Raw genomic sequence first — 14,650 nt, 5'->3', positions numbered from 1 at the left:
CCTGACAGTCAGTGTCACAGTGAAGCAGTCTGGGAACGGTGCCTCACAGTCAGCACCACAGTAGAACGGTGTCCTGACAGTCAGTGTCACAGTGAAGCAGTCTGGGAACGGTGTGCTCACAGTCAGTGTCACAGTGAATGGCTGTGTCCTGGTATTTCTTCTTTAGCTTTGTGTTATTTCTTGTCAGGTTTCACTTCTGAGAAATATCTTGTGACATTTTACTACATTAAAAGAGATTTATGAAATCAAATTGTTATAATACAATGGCCACACGTGAGGAATTTTGGTCACTATAAAAAGGCAATCAAACGGCCATACTGTGCCCGAAAAACAGGACAGCGTGGCGCAGCATGGCCAATAGAGGCCGAGAGACCCCACTCCTGGGATGTATCCGGCTCACAACACCTTGCACGATCTAACACGATCTCGCAAGACGTTGCAACGTGAATCCTGCCCATTGTAGGCAGGATCACTTTTAGGCAAATCTGCATATTGAAGCAAGATAGATAGTCTCACTTTCATGTGCAGTTTCCTGAGTTACCCGAGGTATAGGATCAATCTCTTTTAACTATGCATGCCTGGATCTCATCCAACGAGAGAGACCTTGGGTAAGCACCGTTCAGTACTGGTCTCTAGAAATGAGCAACCGACGGAATGGCACTCATGGAAGTCTCCTAGGGGATATGCCCTTCTGGGTAGGGTGGCACCCTGGCAGTTCCATCCTGGCACTACCAAGGTGTCCAGGTGGTGCTGTCAGGGGCACTGCCTGAATGTGATCTTGGCACTGCCAAGCTGGCATTTTAAGTGTGCTGTTGATTGGGCTGGGGTATCTTGTGTGGGTGTTTCTGGTGTGCGGAGGGAGCCGGGGACCCTCCCATAGTGTGATGGGGAAGTCGTGGGTTGGGTCGGGGGCCTCGGAGATTGGGACGCCATTTGAAAATGGCGTTCCGATCTCGCTATACTGAGGAGTTCAGCGAGCATAGCTCCTCACTGCTGAAAACAGGGCTACGTCGGCCTTGGCTGCGTGTACCCCTTATTTAATGTGAGTGGCGTTTATTGCTATGTGATTTTCGGCGCTGCGAGCACTGGGAAACACACTGCTAAATGCGCTCATTATGGGACTTTGTTCCCATTTAGTTACATTGCTATACTGAGGAGTGTTACATTGCAGTATACTGAAACGTGAGCTCTAAACTGGGCCTCAAACTACAAGGAGAGCGTAAGATCAAATGCTGCAGCTTAATGAAGCTTCTTATGTCAACATCTTCTGACTTCCTTTGTTGATCTGGTCAGTTTTCTCTCCATCTATTCGTTGACTCAGGCACTGTCGGTGTAGCTGACAAAAGTAGCACAGATGCTTACATTGATGATTGGGAGACTTTCATGTTTTTCAGGCAGGCACTGACAAATGATTTCCTGATCTCAGATCTTCAGCATGGCTTTCAAAGGAACAGAAGCAAAGGAGTGGACAAGCACCACAAGGTGACAGGTCAGAGGTTAGGCAGGAACAGCTGTTCATTTTGCACAGAATTAATCCATTTTTCTTTCCCCGTTACACTGAAGAATCCAGCAACCTATATTAATTCATCAAAGGAATTGAATAGCATTTTGATGTGTATCACTTGATTATTGAGTTGACTGCAGTCTCCAATTACTTTTTGACAATTTTCCTTATTATTGGTTTCCAGGCATATCATATGAGGCCAAATAAATACAATAAAATACATTTGTGTACAGATCAGACTGAATTTTACAGATTGAGGTGGCATATTTAGAAATATAGGAACAGGAGTTGGCTAATCAACCCCTCCGGTCTGTTGAGTCATTGCCCCGCATTGTGGCTGGTGTTTATCTCAAATTTATTTATCTTATCTCCATATCCCTTCATACCCTTACTTAATCGGAACCTATCTAACTCAGTTTTGAAAGCCCCAATTGTCCTCAGAATCAACAATTCATTAGTTTTTTGATTACTTCACGTTCTTGTTCACTAGCATTTTGGGTGATCCATTGAGTGTCATTTTAAGACACAAGGATTCAGTCCCCTGGCAGATCAGGACGGGAGTAGCAGCACACACACATTTTGCAGAGATGGGCCACGATCTGAAAAAGACATTTAAAACAGGTGTCGCTGACAAAATTTGTTTTCTTATTATCAATGATCAAAGTGTTCGTATGTGAGTTTTGTGTTTTTTTTTATTCTCGGCATGGTTGTTCCAATTTTGTGAGTTTTGAAACAAAGAAGATCATTTATCATCTCATAATTGCTCCAGCGGTTTAGAAATGTGACATGTACAAGGTGTTGTTACTAGGGGGAGGTGAATGTTCTGCTGACGAGGGAGGGACTTGGGCTGAGGGACAAAGAGGAGGTTGGGGACGGGGGCTGCCTGGGGATGGATCGGTGGAGGCGGGAGCATGGGCTGGAGGCGGGCCTAAAAAAGGGGATGGCTGATCGGCGGAGCGGGGGGGGGGGGTGCAATGAGCCCCCCAACTCGGCTGATCACCTGGAATATTTGAGGGTTATATGGGCCGGTCAAAAGGGCATGTGTGTTCGCACATCTTAGGGGATTGAAGGCGGATGTGGTAATGTTGCAGGAGACGCACCTTAGAGGAACGGACCAGGTTAGACTGAGGAAAGGCTGGGTCACTCGTGACGAGATTCAAAGACTAGAGGGGCCGCGATCCTGATCAATAAACGGGTGGTGTTTGAGGCGGGTAGAAGAGTCTCGGACGTGGGAGGTCGGTACATTATGGTCAGTGGGAAGCTAGAAGAGGTGCAGGTGGTATTAGTAAATGTGTAAGCGCCGAATTGGGATGATGTGGAGTCTATAAAGAGGATGTTGGGGAAGATGCCGGACCTGGACTTGCACAGGTTGGTCATGGAAGGGGACTTCAACACACTTATGGACCCTGGCTTGGACCGGTCAAGCTCGAAAATGGGCAGGGTGCCAGCAATGGCAAAGGAACTAAGAGGGTTCATGGAGCTGATGGGGGGGCGCGGATCCATGGAGATTTGGGCAGCCGAGGGTGAAGGAGTTCTCCTTCTACTCACACGTGCATAAAGTGTATTCCTGGATTGATTTCTTTATTTTGAGCAGGGCCTTGCTGGCTGGAGTGGTGGACACGGGGTACTCGGCGATTACAATCTCAGACCATGCACTGCACTGGGTTGACCTGCAGGTTAGTAAAGACAGTAACCAGCGCCCGCACTGGAGGTTAGATGTGGGACTTTTGGCGGATGAAGGGGTGTGCAAGCGGCTGAGGAAATGTATTCAGAGCTACCTGAAGGTCAATGACACGGGGAAAATTTCAGCAGCGATGGTGTGGGAAGCACTGAAGGCAGTGGTCAGGGTGGAGCTGATCTCGATCCGGGCCCATAGGGAGAAGGTGGACAGGGCAGAGACGGACCGACTGGTAAAGGAGATACTACAGATTGATAGGGGGTATGCGGAGACCCCAGAGGCAGGGCTTTTAAGGGAATGGCGGAGGTTACAGGCGGCGTTTAGCTTGCTGACCACAGGGAGGGCGGTGGCGCAGCTGAGAAAGGCGAGGGGGCCGATCTATGAACATGGAGAGAAGGCCAGCAGAATGCTTGCACAGCAGCTTAGGAAGAAGGAGGCACCTAGGAAGATAGGGAAAGTAAAGGACGGAGATGGGAACCTGGTTGGTGATTCAGTAGGTGTGAATAAGGCGTTTAGGGATTTTTACAGCAGGTTGTACAGGTCGGAACCCTCTACGGGGCCGGAGGGGATGAGGCACTTCATGGAGGGGCTGAATTTCCCAAAGGTGGAAGGGGAGCGGGTAGAAGGGCTGGGAGCCCCAATTTGGCTGGAAGTGATAGTGGAGGGCTTGAAGGCTATGCAGGCGGGTAAGGCCCCGGGTCCGGACGGGTACCCAGTGGAGTTTTATAAAATCTTCTCGGGGATATTTGGGCCGGTGTTGTTGAGGATGTTCATTGAGGCAAGGGAAAGAGGGGTACTGCCCCCGACGATGTCACAGGCAACGATTTTGCTGATTCTTAAGCGGGACAAGAACCCGGAGCTGTGTGGGTCCTACAGGCCGATCTCCCTGTTGAATATAGATGCCAAGTTGCTGGCCAAAATCTTGTCCTCCAGGATTGAGGTTCAGGATTGTGTTCCGGACGTTATTGGGGAGGACCAGACGGGATTTGTTAAGGGCAGGCAGTTGGTGGCCAATGTAAGAAGACTGTTAAATGTGATCATGGTGCCCCCGGAAGGTAGGGAGGTGGAGGTAGTGATCGCAATGGATGCAGAAAAGGCTTTTGATCGGGTAGAATGGGACTATCTGTGGGAGATACTGGGACGGTTCGGATTTGGGTGGGGCTTTATTGACCGGGTCAGGTTACTGCATCAGGCTCCTGTGGCAAGTGTACAGATGAAGAGGACAACATCGGACTATTTTAGACTGCACCGGGGGACGAGGCAGGGATGCCCCCTCTCCCTACTGTTGTTTGCGCTGGCTATAGAGCCGTTGGCAATTGATCTGCGAGCTGGAGAGGACTGGTCCGGTGGGAGGGGGGGGGGGGGTGATGGTGGAGCACAGGGTTTCACTCTATGTGGATGACCTGCTTCTGTACGTTTCAGACCCAATAGAGGATTTAGAAGAAATCATGAGGACTCTAGGGGAATTTGGCCGGTTTTCGGGGTATAAGCTTCATATGGGAAAGAGTGAGATGTTTGTGGTCCAGGCGAGGGAACAGGAGAGGCGACTGGGAGAGCTGCATTTAGGTTAGTAGAGGGAAGCGTTAGGTACCTAGGCATCCAGGTGGCGCGGGAATGGGACCGGCTGCATAAATTGAATCTGGCCCGGCTGGTGGACCAAATGAAGGATGATTTTCGGAGGTGGGACGCGTCTCCGTTGTCTCTGGCTGGGAGGGTGCAAACGGTGAAGATGACGGTCCTCCCAAGATTCCTATTTGTATTTCAGTGTCTACCCATCTTTATTCCGTGGTCCTTCTTTAAGCGGGTCAACAGAATGATCATGGGCTTCATCTGGGAGGGCAAGACCCCACGAGTAAGGAAGGTAATGCTTGAGCGGAGTCGGGGCGAGCTGGCGCTGCCACATTTTAGCAACTATTAATGGGCGGCTAATATAGCCATGATCAGGAAGTGGGTGGTGGGGGAGGGGTCGGCATGGGTGCGTATGCAGGCGGCTTCATGTATGGGCACCAGTTTGGGGGCATTGGTAACTGTGCCTCTGCCGTTCCCGCTGGCACGGTTCTCCACCAGTCCAGTGATGGTGGCGGCCCTGAGAGTTTGGGGCCAGTGGAGGCGGCATGTGAGAGCAGTGGGAGCATCGGTCTGGGCCCCAATCTGTGATCAGCACCTGTTTGCTCCGGGGAGTATGGATGGGGGGTTCCGGTTATGGCGGAGAGCGGGGATTGAAAGGATGGGGGATATGTTCATAGAGGGGAGCTTTCAGACTATGAGGGCATTGGAGGAGAAGTCTGGGTTGGCGAGGGGAAACGAAGTCAGGTATCTGCAGGTGTGGGACTTCCTTCGAAAACAGGTGTCAACCTTCCCGCTCCTACCGCTAAGGGGGATTCAGGACAGGGTAGTTTCCAGAGGGTGGGTAGGAGAAGGGAGCGTCTCGGACATTTATAAGGAGCTTATGGGGTCGGAGGAGACACAGACCGAGGTGCTGAAGCGCAAGTGGGGGGAGGAGCTGGTAGGTGAGATAGAGGATGGTCTATGGGCAGACGCATTGAGTAGAGTCAACGCGTCCACAACATGTGCCAGGCTCTGCCTGATACAATTTAAGGTTGTTCATCGGGCTCACATGACAGTGGCCCGGATGAGCAGATTCTTTGGGGTTGAGGACAGGTGTGCAAAATGTGCTGGAGGACCGGCGAACCATGTCCACATGTTTTGGACATGTCCAAAGCTTAGGGGATTTTGGCAGGGGTTTGCGGACGTCATGTCCACAGTGTTAAAAACAAGGGTGGCGCTGAGTCCAGAGGTGGCGAGTTTCGGGGTGTCAGAAGACCCAGGAATCCAGGAGGAGAAAGATGCAGACGTTCTGGCCTTGCTTCCCTGGTAGCCCGGAGACGGTACTATTAGCATGGAGGGGCTCAAAGCCCCCGAAGTCGGAGACCTGGCTATCGGACATGGCTAGCTTTCTCTGTTTGGAGAAAATCAAGTTCGCCTTGAGAGTGTCACTGTTAGGGTTCTCCCGGAGGTGGCAACCGTTCGTCGACTCCTTTGCGGAAAATTAATCGTCAGCAGAACGGGGGGGGGGGAGTAGTTTAGATTAGAGTAGGGGGTCAATAAGGGTGGGACCTGTACGAGAGGTAAATGGCTTTTGCACTATGTTTATGGTTTCATGTTTATTTTGTTGTTGTTACTATACCAACAATACCTCCATAAAATATTTATTTTAAAAAAAGTGACATTTCACACACACTATTAATCCACGCAAAGATTAGATACAGTGCAAGAAGAAAAAATATGATTACAATGTATAATTGTCTCAGTCTCTCTTTCATGGGAGGCTATGGTTTCTTAGATGAGTGAATGTTTTTAGTTGAAGTGAAGATCTTGTAAGCAAAGGATTCTCAGTAAGTTGTGAGGCTTGTTGTTAAAGTTCCAGGAAGTTTCTTCTCAGGCGGACTTCTACAAATGTCTAGGTACTGCTGTTTGTTACCTTGGCTACTTAGGTGAATGCAAGTAGATTGATGGATTTCTGCTGGGCTCTCTGGAGAGCTGATTTTTTGTTGTTTTAAAAGCAGGCAACAAGCATGACTGTCTCACTATGTGGCCTGTTAACACGTTCAAAGTCCTTTTCCAAGTAAGGAGATATGTTCGGCTGAACCTCCTGTGTTGTGGCTTTTCAAACTTTGAGAGTTTGAGACAATCAAGGATTCTGTATTTGAATCAGGGGCCATCACAATACAATGGAAGATTGATAGGATCCATTTCACATTTGTTTAACGCCCATTTAGTTTAGCGAAATATGGAAACAAAAGGTATCTGCAAACTCCATTGTCTGGCTGTTTTGGTCCATATTTAATCAGGTATTAGCGTCGAACTCAACTGTCTATGGATCAAATGCCAAACGTTAGGTGGCCTGCTGCAGCCATCTTAACATCTTTTGTTTTTACTTTTTAAATTTGCAATACCTTCATGCCTCTACTGGGCATGACACTAACCTTGGTTTCAAATTGAGGAAACTTTCTGAAATGTAGTTTTCAAAACAGGAAACACAATTAGCAGATTAAACTATTCACTCGTGTTCAAATGAGCAGCTAATGGGTTTTTTAAATAGTGTATTGAATGTTTCTGTTTGTGGGGGCTGTGGAAATAACATCAGGTAGCACCGGCTATTCGAATGTACAGAATATTCTGTGCTGGATCACCAGGCTGATGTTAGATGCATTGTAGGTCTAAGGTTAAAGGATTGTTGTTCAAAATTAGAGGTTTACTCAAAGTGTGTTAAGAATGTGGAACTCTCCACCAGAAGGAATATTTTAAGTGACTATGCCTTTCGGGAGAATTCAGATAAGAACGCGATGGAGAATAGAGGAGAATGGTATACTGCTAGAGTTAGATGAAAATGGATGGAAAGAAGCTTTCATGGAGCATAAATACTGGCATAGACCATTTGGGTTAAATGTAATGCTGTATGGCTATATGAAAGAAAGCTGGAATTGTACGCCAACTCCGGGAGTGAGCTAGCAGCACAAGGGACTGAATTGGGTGGCAAGGCAGGGGTGTCGTGCCTGTCACCTACCCACTCCACTAGCATTTTACCAGCAACGGGGTAGACGATGGGTGGCCTTCCTCCCCAATTAAGGGCCAATTGACCCTTAAGTGGCCAGTTAATGGCCTCTCAAAGATTTATTTTTTCTGCCATTCACCAATGCTCCCTGATGTCACTCAACCAATATTGTGACCATATTACCATGATCCCTATTATTATACGTGCTTTAACTTTGCTGGCAAGCCCATGATGTCACAATTTATTAAATGCATTTAGGAGGTGTATATATATAACATGAACCACATTACCCACATCAACCCTCTCCATTACCACATCAAACAACTCAGATTAATTAACCATGATTTGCCTTTCATAAATTGGCGCTAACTTTCCTTAATCAATCCATATTTATTCCAGTTTGTCCTGAATTATTGTTTCCAAATGTCTTTCAAACTCTGAGGTTAAACTGACTGGCCTGCAGTCGCTGGCCTTGGCCTCACGCCTCTTTTGAACAAAGGTGCAACATATAAAGATCTCCAGTTTTCTGGCAACAGCCCTATATCTAAAGAGAATTGGAAAATTGTGATCTTTGACGCCACAATTTCCATCCTTACTTCCCTGGGTATCATTGGATACATCTAATTTGGTCATTGGAACCTATCGACTTTAAGTATAAACTGCCTTCAAAAACTACCTCTTTATCAATTTTAACCCATCCAGCATCTCAACTACCTCCTCTTTCACTATGACGTGGGTTGCAACTTCTTCCCTGGTAAAGGCAAATGCAAAGTACTAATCTAGTACTCAACTATGCCCCCCGATGTGATCCCGAATCAGTCCACGGTTTAGTGATCACACTCTTGCCTCTGGGCCACAAGGTTTTGGGTTTGAATCCCACTCCAGAGCTTGAGCACAAAGATTAAGGATGCTGATAGGAGTATGACACTTGTGGAGGTGCTGTACATCAGATCAGATGTTAAACTGAGGCCCTGTTTGCCTGCTCAAATGGTTGTGAAAGAGTCCACTGTATTCCTTTTCGATGATGTGCTGACGAGTTATCCCAATGACTTGGCCAATATTTTTCCCTCAATCAACTTCACAAAAAGGTGATTAGCTGGTCATTGTCACATTTCTCATTGTGGGAGATTGCTATTTGCAAATTGGCTGCCATGTTTCCTACATTACAATAGTCACCACCCTTCAAAAAGTACTTAATTGGCTGTAAAGCACTTTGAGCAAATCGGTGGTCATGAAAACTGGCCTTATAAATGCAAGACTTTTATTTCTTCTTTTGTACTACACTCCTACTATTTTTATTCCTATAGATTTTGAGTGTCCTTTCAGCTTAATTGCCTGTCCCTTCTCATACTCTCTTTACCCCGTTATTTCCTTTTAGAAGTTTCTTCTTAACTTCCTAGATTCAGCCTGCTGCTCACTTGTATTATCAAACTGACATATCCTTTTTGCTTTCCTTAACCCCCATCTCTTTTATCACCCAGGTAGCTCTGGCTTTGGTTACCTACCTTTTCCTTGTGGGAATACACCTCCAGTGTACCTGGGCAACTTCCCCTTTAATGGCAGCCCATTGTCCAATGACAGCTCTTCCTGCTAATCTTTGATTCCAATTTACCTGAGACAGACCATTCTCACCCGACTAAAATTGGCTCTTCTCCAATTAATTAATTGTGCCCTAGCTTGCACCTTATCCTTTTCAATAACAAATCTAAATGTTATTATACTATGATCACTCTTCTCTATTCACCTTTATCTTTCATCTAAATGTTGTTCGACTGACTCCAGATGAACTTGGCCCGCCTTATTCTTCAGTCTCGATACAGAAATGCACCTTTCCCCATTTAGTCAGGAGCATAATGACATTTTTTAATGTAACTGTGGGTTTGTCAGTTTCCCAGGCTTTTTGAAACTCTGCCAGTGAAAAAAGTCAAGAGGAAAGCAATATTTAAGGGGCTGTGTGAAAGGCTGGCAAAAAAGCTCTTAAGTACTGAAATGACAGAACTGTACCTTGCCTAACTGTATGAAACGTTTTTGTCCACAGTATGTGTCCTGAAATTTAACATTCAATTCTTTACAGGTTAATTTCACGATTTTACAATTACTTTGTTCTAATGTTGACATCACTTATTTGATTTTATTGTGCAGTTAGTATTTTATTTGGTATATTGACTGAACAATGCTCAGCACCTTTCACAATTCCTCTGATACTGAAGCAGTCCATGCCTGTATGCAATAAGATCTGGACAACATTCAGGATTGGGCTGATAAGTGGCAAGTAACATTACTGCCACACAAGAGTCGGGCAATGATCGTTATTGCAAGGGGAGCTGAGTATAGAATTAGAGAGGTTTTGTTACAGTTGTACAGGCCATTGGTGAGACCACATCTAGGCTACTGTGTACAGTTCTAGTCTCCACACTTAAGACAGGGTATATTTTCATTGAGAAGCAGTTCTTTTCTATCTATGAGATAAAGTTCATTGGATTGATTCCTGGAATGAAGGTGTTATCTTATGAGGAAAAGTTGGACAGGTTCGGCCTGGATCCATTGGAGTTTATAAAAATGAGAGGCGTCTTACTGAAGAACGTGAGAGGATGTGACACGGCATATTTCCCATTGTTGGAGACTAGGGGGGGGATTTTCCTGCACTATCACCAGTGGGATCTTCCGGTCTCACTGATGGTGAATCCCCGCCTTGGGTTTTCCAGCGGTGGGGAGGTGGATTCAATGGGAAACCCCTTTGACACCGATGGGACCAGAAGATCCTGCCAATGGCCAGCTGACTCCCACAGCCAAGAGGTGCCGGGGGTGGGGGTGGGGGGGGGGGGGGGTGGAGGCGGGAGACGCAGACCCCCCCCACCCCACTAAAACTAGTGGACAAAAATAAGGGTTCCCCCGTGTAAGATGGAGATGAGGAGAAATCTTTTCTCTCAGAGGGTTTTGGTATGTGGAATTCTCTTCCCCAGAGAGCAGTGATGTCAATGTCGCTAAATATTTTCAAGGCTGAGTTCGATAGACTTTTGATTAACAAGAGAGTAAAAGGTTATAGCGGGTAGAGAGGAAGATTTGAGGCCACAATCAAGTCAACCATGATCATATAAAATGGTGGAGCAGGGACAAGAGGCTTAACCTCCTACTCCTGCTCCTATTTCATATGCTCACATGTCCGTGTCTCCAATAATCCAACCACCTCCCCATGATATTCAACAGCATTACCAAGGTTGAATCACCCACTATCAACATACTGGAGAGTTATCACTGACCCGAAACCGAACTGGTAAAACCACATTATGACTGTGGGTACAAGGGCAGTTGAGAGGCTGGAAATTCTGCGGCTAGTAACTCACCTCGAGTCCCTAAAACTTGTCCACCATATAATAAAGCACAAATTAGGAGTGTGATGAGATGGTCTCCATTTGCTTGGATGAGTAAACTCCAACATTAAAGAAGGTCAACACCATCCAAGACAAAGAAATCTGCTTGATTGATACCTTATACACCACAGTCAACATTCATTCCCTCCACCACTGATGCACAGTGACAGCAGTGTGTACCATGTTATGAAATCCATTCCTTCTGTGTCTGTGTGCTTTTGTAAGATTGTGGTCTGTGGAGATTGTAACATTTAAGATGCAAGGTCACATTTGGCATATATTATGTTATGAAGAGTGTGCATTTAAGACTGATATTGTAAATTGTTTTATCTTGCTGACCTTGTACAGTAGTTTATTTTTGTTTGCTCAAAATCCATGGCATCTTTCTTCACTGAATGTCTTAAATCTCAAACTTTATCTACTTTGGTCAAAACATTATTGGTCCCCAACATAATCTACCAACAACTTGGGGTCTGGTGAAGGAGCATAATAACCATCTACAAGATGCACTGTAGAAACACACCAAGGTTCCTTTGATAGCACCTTCCAAACCACTGGCCTCTATCACCTAGAAGAACAAGTGGAGCAAATGCCTGGAAAGACCACTGTTTACAAGTTCCCTTCCAAATCACACACCATCCTGACATGAAGCTATATCACCATTCCTTCACTGTTGGTAGGTCAAATCCCTAGAACTTGCTTCCTAACAGCAGTGTAGCTGTTCCTACAACACGGTCTGCAGCAGCTCAAGAATGCGGCTCACAACCACTTTCTCAAGGGCAATTAGGGATCGGCAACAAATGCTTGTGGAAATTTAAAAAAAATATTTGGATGTCTGATCTCCTCTTTGCATCTGTGATACAACAGGTCAACAAAAGTACTGTTTATGCTGTTTGCTCATGGACTCAGATAAATAACAAAATGATCAGCAACACCAACAACATCATGTAGAGCACCAGATGGAAACTAGCAATAGAAGCAGTAGGTACAGAAGCAACCCTCTCCTCCCAGACCTGTTGCTCCACAGGATAGGGGGTTTAGGGCAAAGATGCAGCTCCCAGGAAACAATATCTCCAACTTGGGATGTCAAGGTAGAGGAACAGTTTCCAGGATATGTTTGAACACTGGTTGTTTCAGGAAGCTCCAGGTCTCGTGTCAGGTGCTTGCAAATATTTACAACCTATTATGATAGATTGGGAAACATTACTTAAAGTGATGATGGTGGAGAGGCAATGGCAAACATTCAAGGAGTGCATGAGTGAACTGCCACAATTGTTTATTCCTGTCTGGTGCAAAGGTAAAATGGGAAAGTTGGCTAAATCATGGTTTACAGGGGAAATAGATAGTATTCGATCCCAGGAAGAAGCATACAAATTGGTCAAGAAAAACAACAAACCTGAGGATTGGGAACAGTGTGGAATTCAGAAAAGGAGTATCAAGGGATTGATTAAGAAGAGAAAAATAGAGTATGAGTGTAAGGTTGGTGGGAACATACAAACTGGCTGTCAAGGTTTTTGTAGATATGTGAGGAGAAAAAGATTGGCAAAGACATATGTAGGTCCCCTACAGTTAGAACCAAGAGAATTTATAACAGGGAACAAAGAAATGGCTGACCAACGAAACACATACTTTGGTTCTGCCTTCGCAATGGAGGTCACAAATAACATACCAGAAATGTTGGGGAACAGAGAGTTTAGTGAGTAGGAGGAGCTGAAGTAGATCAGCATTACTAGAGAAACGGTATTGGGGAAATTGATGAGATTGAAAGACGATAAATCCCCAGGGTCTGATAATCCCCAATACTTAAGGAAATGGCTCTAGAAATAATGAATGCATTGGTGGTCATCTTCCAAGATTCTAGAGACTTTAGAACAGTTCCTACAGATTGGAGGGTAGCTAATGCAACCCCACTATTTAAAAAGGAAGGTAGAGAGAAAACAAAATTACAGACCTGGAAGTATGACGTCGGTAATGGGGAAAATTCTAAAATCCATTATCAAAGATTTTTTAGAAGAGAACTTGAAAAACAATGGCAGGATTGGACAGAGTCAGTGTGGATATATGAAAGGGAAATCATGCTTCACAAATCTACTGGTATTCTTCAAGGATGTAACCAGTAGAGTTGATGAAGGCAATCCAGTGGATGTGGTTTATTTGGACTTTGAGAAGGTTTTCGACAAAGTCCTTCAGAAGAGATTAGCATGTAAAATTAAAGTGTATGGGATTAGGGGTAGTATATTGGGATGGATAAAAAAGTGGTTGGCAGACAGGGGACAAAGAATAAGAATTAACAGTTATTTTTCCAAATGGCAGGCAGTGATTAGTGGGGAATCTCAGTGATCAGTGCTCGGACCCCGGCTATTCACAATATATATGAGGGAATGAAATATAATATCTCCAAATTTATAGATGACACAAAGTTGGGTAGGAGGATGACCTGTGAGGTGGATGCAGAGATCCTTCAGTGTGATGTGGACAAGGTAAGTGAGTGGATAAATGAATGGCAGATGCAGTATAATTTGGATAATTATGAGGTTATCCACTTTGGTAGAAAAAATGGGAAGGCAGATTAATATCTGAGTGCCCATAAATTAGGAGAGGGGAATTTGCAATGAGACCTGGGTGTTCTCAGACATCTATTGCTGAAGGTAAGCATGTAGGTGCAGCAGGCAGTAAAGAAAGCAAATGGTATGTCGGTCTTCATAGCGAGAGGATTCGAATACAGGAACAGGGATGTCTTGCTGCAATTATACAGGGCCTTGGTGAGACCACACCAGGAATATTGTGTGCAGTTTTGGTCTCTTTACCTGAGGAAGGATGCTCTTGCTGTGGGAGGAGGGCGGAGAAAGTTGACAAGACTGATTCCTGGGATGGCAGGACTGACATATGAGGAGAGATTGAGTTGGTTAGGATTGTATTCGCTGGAGTTCAGAAGAATGAGGGGGAATCTCATAGGAACCTATAAAATTCTAACAGGGCTAGATAGGGTAAATGCAAGAAGGATATTCCCATGGTGGGTGTATCCAGAAACTGGGGTCAGAGTCTGATACAGGATAGACAATTTAGGACTGTGAGGAGGAGAAATGGCTTCACCCAGAGAGTGGTTGGTCTGAGGAATTTGCTACCACAGAAAGCAGTTGAGGACAAAAAATTGTATGCTTTCAAGAAGCAGTTAGATATAGCGCTTGGGGCAGAGGGGATCAAAGGACATAGGGGGAAGGCAGGATCAGACTATTGAGCAGGGTGATCAGCCACGATCATGATGAATGGCGGAGCAGGCTCGAAGGACCAAGTGGTCTACTCCTGCTCCTATTTTCTATGTTTCTTGGAAGATAACCTGCTGTCAAGTGGATCTGGTGACCTCACTTTAACAGTACCTCAACAGATCTGGAGGCGCCCTTCAATATTTACCAAATAGTGTCTCCATAGTGGTGCTGATGAGCTGCTGTCTGCACAACATTGCACAGCAATGAGGTTTGGGCCTTTAGAAGGAGCATAGTGCAGAACCTTGATCCACTTGGAAGGATAATAGCAAGAGGAAG

Source organism: Scyliorhinus torazame, chromosome 15 (genome assembly GCF_047496885.1).
Source record: "Scyliorhinus torazame isolate Kashiwa2021f chromosome 15, sScyTor2.1, whole genome shotgun sequence".
Lineage (NCBI taxonomy): Eukaryota > Metazoa > Chordata > Chondrichthyes > Carcharhiniformes > Scyliorhinidae > Scyliorhinus > Scyliorhinus torazame.
Note: the sequence above shows the minus strand (reverse complement) of the source record.